Consider the following 11,829-nt stretch of genomic DNA (forward strand, 5'->3'; position numbering starts at 1 on the left):
TTTTTTTGATATGTTACCACGGAAACAATTTCCCGAAGCAATTTTCCCTAATAGTTTAGCAAATTATAAATCGACTAAGAACCTTAGTTCTTTTGCTAAACCGATTGTACAAATACAATCGCTTGTTCGATAAGACCAAAATAAGGATCAAAATTAACTTTATTTTTCTCACCAGGTTTTAATTATTCAAATAATAACTTAGACCTTTCACTTTTAAACAAGACAAGTACTAGGTTAGTCAACTAGCATTTCTTGCTAAATCATTCGATTATACTTGAATAACCGAAACCTCCCCTTTGATAAGTCTAACTAAGATCAGAAATAACTTAGTTTCTCTTATCCGGAATCGAATCGGACTAAACAATTGATCCCGAAAACCTTTTTTTTAAGCCATAAGCAATTCATACAAACCAAATAAATCAACTTGCATAATTATTTACCTCAACCGGAAGCAATTGGAACAAACATAGACATTAAAGTACCGCAATTGCACTGTAAATTCGTAAGCCTAAACAATTGAGAACAATAAAGCAAGATAACAATAGTTTTTCTTAACCGGAAACAATTGAATCACACACACATCCATACACAAATAATGGAATAAACATCAATTGTACCGAAATTTTGTTAAGAAAAAGCAATAAATATATGCAATAAAATCAGGATTTTCTTAAACAGGAAAACGATTAACTAACAAATTCGTTACCTCAAATTCTGCATCCTCTTATCCTTTTCTTTGCATCTTTCCGGGGAGGAATATAAATGTGTTGTCATCCTCTTACAAGACAAAAGAAAAAAACCAAAAACCAACCTTTACCAGAGAAAGGTTGAAAATCGGTTTTAACTAATGCATAGCAAAAATTGAAACCCTGAAACACATATGCTTTATGTTAAACCAAACGGTTCAGTATATTGTGACTTTTTCACATATTAGTGTCAATCGGAACACCTTATGATCCTTTGATAAAGCCTACCAACATGGGATAGAACTTAATCCTGTTAAACCAAAAAGTCACCCAAACCATAAGGGTTCACACAATATGAGATCGAATATTAGGGTTATGAAAACTGAAATCAATCATCTCATAAACACATAACAATAAAATAAAGCATTCAAGCACATGCTATGTAATCGAAAACTATCACAAGAAAAATTATAAAATAATAATTTTATTCATAAATACGATAGTTTTATTCATAATAGACCTTATACAATTATTGAAAGAAATAAAAAACTGATGTTTATTCTCTTTCTAATCTCAATTCTTGTGAAGATTGCTTTCAAAAGCTGGATTCAAATTCTTCTGAGCACTTCCTTTCCCAGTAGATGACTTGTTCATCTCAAACAGTTGAGAATGAAGATCAGCTAGTACTTCTTTTGAATCCTTTATCATCAGCTCATGATGTATAATGCAACTTCTAACAGTAAGAATCTGTTTTCTTAGAGAATCTTGAGGATTATCATGCTGAGATACATCAAGAGTTTCAGTCAGAACTGATGCACATAGTGCTAAATCATCAAGAGACGATCCTTCTTTTGCCGGATTCTCCATTGAAGCAATATAGTCTTCTTTCGGACAAGAAAAATATATACATAATGGGAGAAAATCAAGGGATAATTTGGTTATGGAAACCAAATATATTTTTCTAAAAGTAAGAGATATCAATTAAGAATATTTTTACTTAAGGAACATATATGTACATCCTTCCCAGATTTATGCATCCTCACAATCCGAATTTTGGGCAACAAGTGAGGACGCATTTTTCAACACAATCAGTGTGTGTTGGGATAAGAAATATTCTCACCATAGGTAACAAAGACATCCTTAGGATGACTTATAAACACAATAGACTGTGTTTCCTTACGTTCTTTCTTTCTCTTGTAATTGCAAGAGTTTGTAATTTTCTTTTGAGATCTAATAAACTTAACAGCCTTCAAAATCTCTATCCCCTTGCGAAGAGCCTTGATAAATTTATTTTGTTGGAGATTTCCATGGAAGATTGCAGCATGGTTACTTCCTCCAAAAGAATAACTTAGTATATTATCATAAAAACTAGTTTCCGACCCTCTTGATTTTTCAACCATTTTTTCTTGCTCAGATTTTACCTCTCGGGTTTTATCTGAAAGGAATTTCAAAAGGTTTTCAAGTACTAGGCTTAACCTTTTATTTTCCTTAAATCCCAACTCAAGTTTTTCATTATTGTTAGACTTGACAAGAAGTGCATTACAGTTAGATATTCCTTCATAGGGTTCTTCCTCCGGAATATTATCGAGAGTAGAGACATAAGCCTTGTTGCACTTCCGAGCTCTTCTGCTGGAACAATGTTTTGCCATATGTCCGAATCTTCGGCACTTGAAACATTGGATTTCTTTATCAGGATTAAAGTTATCTTTCAATAAAACATCCTTAATATATTGTGTTAGAAGAAGAATTTTTGAGTTAAGTATTTCGTCCTCTTGACAACGTTTCTCAGTCTTATTCATACTTCTTTCGAAGATTGACTTGTTATATTTCGGCTCTTCAGCAGAGTCTCTTTATCAAATATCTTTAACTTTTCTACAAGAGAGCTTCGAGAAAGTATAGAAAGATCATTGGCTTCTATTATGACATGTTTCTTAGACACGTATTTGGATGGTAACGATCTGAGAATTTTGTATACTATTTCCTTTTAGGTATAGCCTTTCCAAGAAAGAAAGATGCATTAACGATCTCAGAAAGTTTAGAGTTAAACTCCTCAAAGGTATCATTATCATCCATTTTGAGGTGTTCCCATTCAGATGAAAAGGAAATAAGTCTTGCTTCTTTTTAAGAGTCATCTCCCTCAAATACAGTCTCAAGAATATCCCATGCTTCTTTAGAAATTTTACAGGTCAGTACATGATGTAGAAGATCATGAAATAACTGCGTGTATGATGGCATTCAAACCATCAGAATTTGGCTTTGCAAGAACTCTTTCTTCATGAGTATAGAACACTAAGCGTTTAAACTCTGTCTCCGAATAATCCATCAGTTGTTGATATCCATCTTCGATTAATAACCAAGTATTAAAAACTCGGGATTGAAGAAAATCTCAGATTTCCATAATGGGTAGTCTGTCCCATTAAATCTTGGCGCTACGTTAACTGAATCACTCATTAGATTCATTTTCTTATAGGATGGATCGCACCAAACACAGATTGTTAGATCTTTTCGTGTTTGCCTGTTCTGATACCAATTGAAAAGACGAGGGTACCCAAATATACCTCAATCTAAAACTTTTCCACCTATAAGTCCTTTCTCTGAAAATGATTGTATATGTACTAAGTCAAGACAATACAACTAATCAGTTCACACTTTGTGTGATCGTTTATGGATGTGAGATCGAGACAATACAACAACAAGATAACTTGCGTGATTGACTATGGATACAAGATCGAGACAATACAACAACGAAGTATGATTACTTGATAATAGGTTCGGACTTAACCAAACACAATATGATTGCTATCAAGTAATTAGGAATTCACGTTTGTGTATTTTACTTCTAATTTAAAAAAGAACAATTATAATTACGGAAATAGAAAAGTAAAAGACACAACAAGATTTTATTAACGAGGAAACCGCAAATGCATAAAAACCCCGGGACCTTGTCCAAAATTAAATACTCCCAGGATTAAGCCGCTATACAAAATCTAAACCAACTTCGTATAGTTGAGACCAAACAACTAAACCTATAGTTCACCTAGTTCCGTCTACATATTTGCGCCTCCAACTTGCAATAAGTCACCCACTTGGAACAATTCTTTTGGTTCGTATTCCAAACAGTAAAGTAACAATAAATCTGTTCGGTAACAACTCTTTTCAAACAAGTGATATGAGTTTGACAAAAGGCTCTTCCGTTTATCACAATAAACTCCTTTGTCAGTCTCTTAGATCAATCTCTTAACAACTACCAAAGTAATCGGTTCACACTTCGTGTGATCGTCTATGGATACGAGATCGAGCCAATACGACAACAAGATAACTTGAGTGATTGACTAAGGATACAAGATCGAGACAATATCACAATGAAGTATGATTACTTGATAATAGGTTCGGACTTAACCAAACACTATAGGATTGCAATCAAGTAATTAGGAATTAACGTTTGTGTATTTTACTTCTAATTATAATAAATCAATTATAATTGCGGAAATAGAAAAGTAAAAGACACAACAAGATTTTGTTAACGAGGAAACCGCAAATGCAGAAAAACCCTGGGACCTTGTCCAGAATTGAATACTCTCAGAATTAAGCCGCTACACAAAATCTAAACCAACTTCGTATAGTTGAGACCAAGCAAATAAACCTATAGTTAACCTAGTTCCCTCAGTATCCCTGCGCCTCCAACTTGCAATAAGTCACGCACTTGGAACAATTCCTTTGGTTCGTATTCCAAACAATAAAGTAACAACAAATCTGTTTGGTAACAACTCTTTTCTAACAACGTGATATGAGTTTGACCAAAGGCTCTTCCGTTAACCAATAAACTCCATTATCGGGGTCTTAGATCAATCTATTCAACAACTACCAAAGTAATTGTTTAGACTATGAAATCAATAATAGGATCTGATCAAGATACTAGATACTGATGCCGATCTACACAACGAATCAATCCAATCAATCAAAAGATAAATCGATTATAGTTGGATCCCCAGCAGATCAAGTTTTGTGCACACCAAAGATCATGAACTCAAATAAGAAATCTTCTTTGTCTTCGAATTTTCTTAGATCTTCAATAAACACCTGCACACAAATAACTTGAATCTCTTGTGATCAATCACACACAAAACGGAGTCTGTTAACGATGGATTATCATAAGATGTCTTTAGATCTACAAACAGTCTAAAGAACCCCGTCGAAACTTTGATCTAGTTTGAGTGAATCTTATATCAGAAGAGAAGATTCTCAAGCATAAACAAACTATGTGCAATTAAAGTTCAACACCGTTAGTTAATTAAATCAATCGAAAACTAATAATAAACTGCAATTATCTAGTTTCCCACCAACGGTACTCGTAGAGCTTCTCAATCCCAAATAAGTCTTTAAAACGAGCGGCCGTAAAAGATTTCGCCTAATTAGGGTACATTCCTCTCCGAATAGATGACTCCACCAGTAACAACACAACTAGGTAGTTTTGCTGGCTCTGAGGATTAGTTTGCTCTAAATGAAAACTTCAATATTTATGAACAAAGGAAGTTTGGACACCAAGGAATTTCCAAAACCAAATATTCTCAAAGATATGCAATAAAGCCAAAACCGGTTTTCATTATTCCTGGAAATACTTTGTCAAATATTCACTGAAATCTCAGTAGAAAATCTCCAATTAGTAAATGAATATTACCAATTTTTATTTTCTAAAGATGTGCATTTAATTGCTGGAAATTAAAAGCATATAAAATTAAAAACCTTAATTAAAAGATTCTCAATTTATTTCGATCCGTGATTCTCCTTTAGTTATTAAGGAATTGTAGATGGTGGATTTTCGACAAGGGTTGAAATCGTAAAACCATAATTATAGCACTCCTGATCTAGAAATCAGATGAGTACTGAGACTCATGTATCTCGTCGAAAGCATGAAAGCTCATGCCACAAAATCTCTGACTGAGAATGTTGTCTCTCAGAGTATATGTAGATGTGTAGTCTCTCAGCTGAGGCAACGGCACATCTCATAAATACTGAGCAATATCATTAATTATTTCTATATATAATCGAAAGATTGGACGGCTCCTAGACAGCTTGCCTGCTAGTATAGAGCAATAACGTCTTCAGGATGCAACAAGGTTTTCCCTGACTATATAAAGAAAATATGACGTTTCAAGAAGCTCATATCTCTCAATTCTCAGATAATTAATGCTCATAGACAGCATGCCTGCTAGTATAGAGCCATCAATTAATTGTCTCTAATCGTTAACTGAATATTCAACAATATTCTACGATCCTTCGTAATATCTCGTCACTTCAATTTGTGGTTCTTCCCAGCAGAATTCCATGGGTTAGTGATAAATATTTGACGTATGGGGATCTCAGCAGCTCTCGAGTAAGCCCCGACCAAATGGTGCAAGTGTACTCAACAATAATGCACAAGCGAGCATTCCAAAACACGAAGGGACGATGAGCCTATGCAAAATAGGAAGAAAATAATAAAATAATAAAATATTAATAGAGGCGCTGAGAACTGGGCCCATCGGACGTCCGGTCGTGTCATGACCAGTCCCACGCCCAATTTTATATTTTATCATATTTCTATTATTTTCCCTGATCTCATGAAAATCTCTTCATTTGATCAAATCTCCCTCGTCTCAAAGAAACTCCCCAGTCTGATGGTGTTTCCTTGTATCAAAGAAATAATAATAATTTAGAAAAGATGTCGTGGGACCTGACTCACTAGCCGGCCGTCCATGCCCTAGCCGTGGCCGGTCCCATACCTCATGACTCCTCATTATTTTATTATTATTTCCCTCATCCCATGAAAATTCCTTGAATTCATGAAATTTCCCTCAAGTCATGAAAATAATGTAAAATTAGGGAAACTCGTGGGACCGGGCCCTAGCCGGTCCCACACGCCCCTTATTTTATTATTATCATTTTTTATGTTTCCCTCATCTCATGGAAACTCCCTTATTTCAACAAATTCCTTGGTTTCAACAAACCTCTTGAATTTATGATATTTCCCTAAAATCATGAAAAATATTATAAAATTTGGAAAAGTGCCATGGGACGGGCTCTTTGGCCGGCCGGCCATGCCTTGGCCATAGCCGGTCCCACACTTCATGAATCCCTATTTTATTATTATTATTTCCATAATCTCATGGAAATTCCTTAACTTCATGAAATTCCTCAGTTTCATGATATTTCTCTCACATCAGGGAAAATACATAAAATTGGGAAAGGTGTTGCGGGACCGAGCTTTCTAGCTGGCCGATCATGCCTAGCCGTGGCCGGTCCCACACATTGCAATCTCCTATTTTATAAATTATTTTTCATCATCTCATGAAGATTCCCCAGTTTCTGCAAAACCTTGAATCCTTCATATTTTCTCAAAATGTTGCTCAAACGCGCATCAGAAAATATCGAAACTCTCAGGACTGAGACACGGACATTATGGTGACACGGGCATGTATCCTTGACCGACCAAGGCTGGCCCTGAGGCTTGAAAAGATCCGGTCCCACGTGTTTTAACAATTTTGACCCAATTTGCTCAATTGCTCATATTGGGTCCAAACTCTACCCAAACAACTCGGAGTTTTCTCAAACGACCATCAGCTGGTCCCATGATCACCAAGGGCTGGTCTCATGCCCCCTTGGTCGGTCCCTCATCTCTCCATAATCAGGTTTTACTATCTGACGCTCACACGAGCATTATTTTAATAAATTATTAAACCAGCATTTAATCATCTTTTCACCAACTGGTCTTCAAGAGACTTTGGTATTTTTGCTCACTTGAGCATCTGCGCGCTACATGGTCGACTCAATCCCATGTATCCGGTCCCTCCTTCATTTCCGTGGTTGATTTTCAATAAATCATCAATTGATCAGCAGTTGATCAAAATTAGGGTATCGAATCCAGAGCTCTGCAAAAACGTAATTCTGAGTAGATTCAAACGCCAATAATTTTTATGTTGATCCCATGATCAACTGATGCGTGTCGTAACCACAACAAATTAATTAATATTTTTCCACCTAATTAACAAGTAATATAGTGTAGCCAAGTTCGTTCCCACGAGGAGCAAGAGGTTTTAGTTGTTTAGTTGTCACAAAAAGGGGGGATTGGTTTTAGATTTTAAAAACAAAAGAAAATAAACAAAGCAATTAAAAGTGTATGTTGAAACCAATAAGAGAGATTAGATCAAGGAATCCTTCTTCGTTGCAAAACAATAAATCAAGTTATGTTCTTTTCCACTTTTTATTAGTCACAGATTATCACCAACCGTAGGTAAAGCAGCTAGCTCAGTGCTAAACCCCTAAATCCCTAATATCACCGGATACGGAAGTTCTCGACTACCGGATACGGAAGTTCTCGACTACCGGATTCTATTCACCAAACAACCTAGTAGTAGCTCACTCAAGATGTAATTTAGTTAAACACATTAAGATTTATGAATTTATTAGGTTGATATTAGTAGTTAGACTCTTAGATCAAGGTCTACTTGCTAACGTTGTTTTCACACACAATTGCTCCACGGAATCCCTCCGCAAGGTCTCGTGTTTTCCACTTGTGTAAAGAGTCAAGAAATGATTACTTATCCCCTAACTTTCACTAGCTTTAGATTAATTAACAAAACAATTTAGTATGCATCCTAAACGATCTATCAATCAACCATGAATGTATAAACATTCCTATTAGTAAAAACAAACGATAATCACGTGAAAACTTCAAAGTAGATTTAAAACAAAACTCAAAACATGTTAAGAACTAGGAATTCATCCCCAATCAATAAAATTAAATACTCATGCTAAGGAGTTCACACAAAGAATAAAGAAAAGAGAAGTGTTGTGTGCGTAAAAGGTGTCGAAGTGTCTAGAAAAGTATAGACAACTTCTTTGTTTATAGACTTCAATGCTCTTCAAATCCTCCAAGGAATAGAATCCCTTTCCCGTAATAGCTCAACTTCCAAATCCAAGTCTTTCCCAACTCCTTCCATCTTCTTTCCAAATCCAAGCCCAACTCTTCATCTAATTCCAAGTCCAAGTCTTCACACCCATGAGTCTAGCATACTTCTCACAAAATTGTGCACATATTGGGTAGCCGGAAAAGCTCTCGGGATCACCGGAAATATGCCGGAAAAGTCACCGCCGATTATCTGAGATTCTCCTCTGGTTAGGGAATATACCGTTCAGATTCCGTCATAAGTAACGGTCAAACTGACGGTCTTCGTTAGTCAACCGGGTCAAAGAAGAGAGAGTCAGCTTCAGTCAGTTCGTCTTAATCAGGGCTTACTCATCTGACTCACTGAGTTAGGTTCGACGAGCCACTGGGTCGACTCGTCAGAGGAAAATTTCAGCAGAGTATCCTTTGTTTCTGGTCGACTCTCAGGCCAAATCGCAGGCAATTTTTAGCTCCATTTCCTGTACACAATTCCTAACATTCATCTAATCAATCATTCAATCACAACACATTCTTCAATTCAACCTTGGCAGCATAAGGCCTTCTTTCTTCCTGTTTATCGATTCAACAGATTCAATGACAGTATCAGAACCACCCCATTTCCTCTTCACTTCTCGATTCATCAGTAACTCAGCCTCATTCCCATGAAAATCAACAACATCAATTGGGTTCTTCTGGTCTCTCAAAACCCATCACTTCTTTTCGTCTTTTCGATCTCAAATTCAAACACCCATCTTCATCTGTTCTTCACAGTATCAGTATCCAACGATTTAACAACATCAGCTCATAATTTCAACCACCAAATTCTCCTCTTTCCCTGTATATCATAACAGCTCAAGAACGATCTCGATTCCTCCTTCGATTCTCTTATCTGTTGAGCTCAGATTAACCATCACCAATACCAGACGGAACCCATTAATTCAAACTCATCTACTTTCCTCCACTCGAAACCCATGAACGTTAATATCAGATCCCCATTTTACACAACCGCATCTTCTACATCTCGATCTTCTCTGAATCTCAATCTCGATCAAACACTAATTCCTCCTTCTCTGACAAACAACCATTCCCATTTTATCAATTCTTCTACGCTTCAGCACTACGTCCAAACTCCAATCCGAGTGTAAACCTTCACCAGAAATCACCACCAATTCCATCTCCTTCAACTGAAATTCAGACCTGCAGTTTCCCTTCTTCACTCGAACCCATTTATTCATATCTCAGATCCAAATCCATCGCCTTCCAACACCTCCAATTTCTTTACAAATTCTCGATTTGAACCTTCAATCCAACAACAGAACCCATCTCGTTCTTCACTCCATCTTACACCGAAAACCCATTAACACAAAACATCTTCAGATCTTCATATCACCACCAGACCCTTATTTCTTCCCATCTGTTGATTTCAAGAAAACCCACAGATCCCCCTTAATTTCTTCACTGTTTCTCGATCCAAATCGATTCCAGCAACAGGCCTCGCTGATTCTTCCTCTCTACGAGCTATGAACATTCCTTTCCAATTTCTCACGATTTCTTTGTCTAACTCTCGATCTAGTCTCAATGTCTCATCAACAACAGCATCTGCTGCTTCTCTTCTTTTCTCAATTTCAGGAAAATGGAAATGTGATGAATGAGAGGAAAGTCGTCTCTCATGTAGGGTTATGAGGTGGGTTGGATTTGGTACACCCAAGGGATAAGATCCACCCCAGACTGGGTGTCTCATAGTCTTTTGTTGGGTGCTTTTAACACTTCTTTGGGTTGTCCCTTATCCTTAGATGGGCTGCCAATATTGCTCGCAGTGAAATGACCTTTTTGTCATTTCTTTTTCAATTTTGGATGGTTTCTTCTTCTTTTCTTCCATGTGACTCCAGAGTACCTAATAACTCAAAAACACACGTAATATACATAATTCACACGAAAAGTAACAAAGAAAGCATAACCAATAGATAGTAAATAAGGTGTATTCTACATCCTATCAAATTCCCCCACACTTAGACTTTGCTAGTCCTCGAGCAAATTAAACTAAAACATACAACTTCAAAGCTTTCCAGCGCCGCAAGCATCCAAAGAGTTATGAGGACATAAAGTTTCTGCATGCTAGTAATAAGAAATTAGAAATACCAAATAACATGTTCTCATTCTTAATTGTTGAGTGAGAAATAACCACACCATAATGAGAGAACGCGTGTTTGAGAAGCGATCAATAAGCATTTCGCCTCGACTTCTGCCTCACCAAAAAGGGTTTTATGAAATTGCACTCAAAGACGTACTTTTATGGTTCTCACTTGTGTGCAAGTAGGAATGAAGAGAGAATTCATGCAACACGTTGAATGGTGGGAAGGACAACTTCCGAAATATTTTAAAAACCCACATCTTTTAACATTTTGAAAAACCATTTTTCTGACTATCTCTAAGAAAGGAAATCAACCACTATTATCGAGGATGAGATTACTTACTTACCTTCACATCAGATTGTCAATTATGGTAACACCACTCTCACGGCATCCAATAAAAACATATTCCGCTCCTCGTTTTCATCTTCTTGGTCTTCGGCTTCAACTATTGATGATAAATGCTCAAACTTCATAATTCCTTGACAATTTGTAACCCTTTACCTTAAATCCTTGTCGCTTGAAACTTCCTTATAGATTTTTTCTTCCCCACGGCTCATTAAATAAAACAAAAATAAAATTTCTCTTGTCTCGTTTTTTTCTTTCTTTTTTTTTCTTCTCTTTTTTTATTTTTTTATTTTTTTTAGAGACAAGAGAAATAAAATACAAAACAAAGTGAAAATAAAAACAAACCATAGCCGTGGGAAAAATACTCTACCGCTTGATTCTTCACAACTTGTATCGTCTCGAAATCATAAACTTCAATAATTCTCACCTTTTGCTTTTCTTTGCTCTTGTAAATAAGTCTTCAACTTGGATATAAAATTATGCTCATTGCTATGTAAGTCTTCAACATGTATATATAAAAATCTGCTCATTTTATGTTGATTTACTTGGATATGAAATTTACTCTTTTCTTGTTCCGTTGCTTGTAAACCTTGAACGTTTTCAACTTTCCTTGTAGATTTTGATGTCGATCCCTTGTTGATGATGATGGTGTTTCTATGGACCCGTTGTTGTCGAGAGAGAGAATGGTGCTAACTGCAAATCGAACTACAAGAAGGAGGCTTTCATCTATAGACGTCACCCT

The sequence above is a fragment of the Papaver somniferum genome, chromosome 8, assembly GCF_003573695.1.
Source record: "Papaver somniferum cultivar HN1 chromosome 8, ASM357369v1, whole genome shotgun sequence".
In the NCBI taxonomy this organism is placed as follows: Eukaryota; Viridiplantae; Streptophyta; class Magnoliopsida; order Ranunculales; family Papaveraceae; genus Papaver; species Papaver somniferum.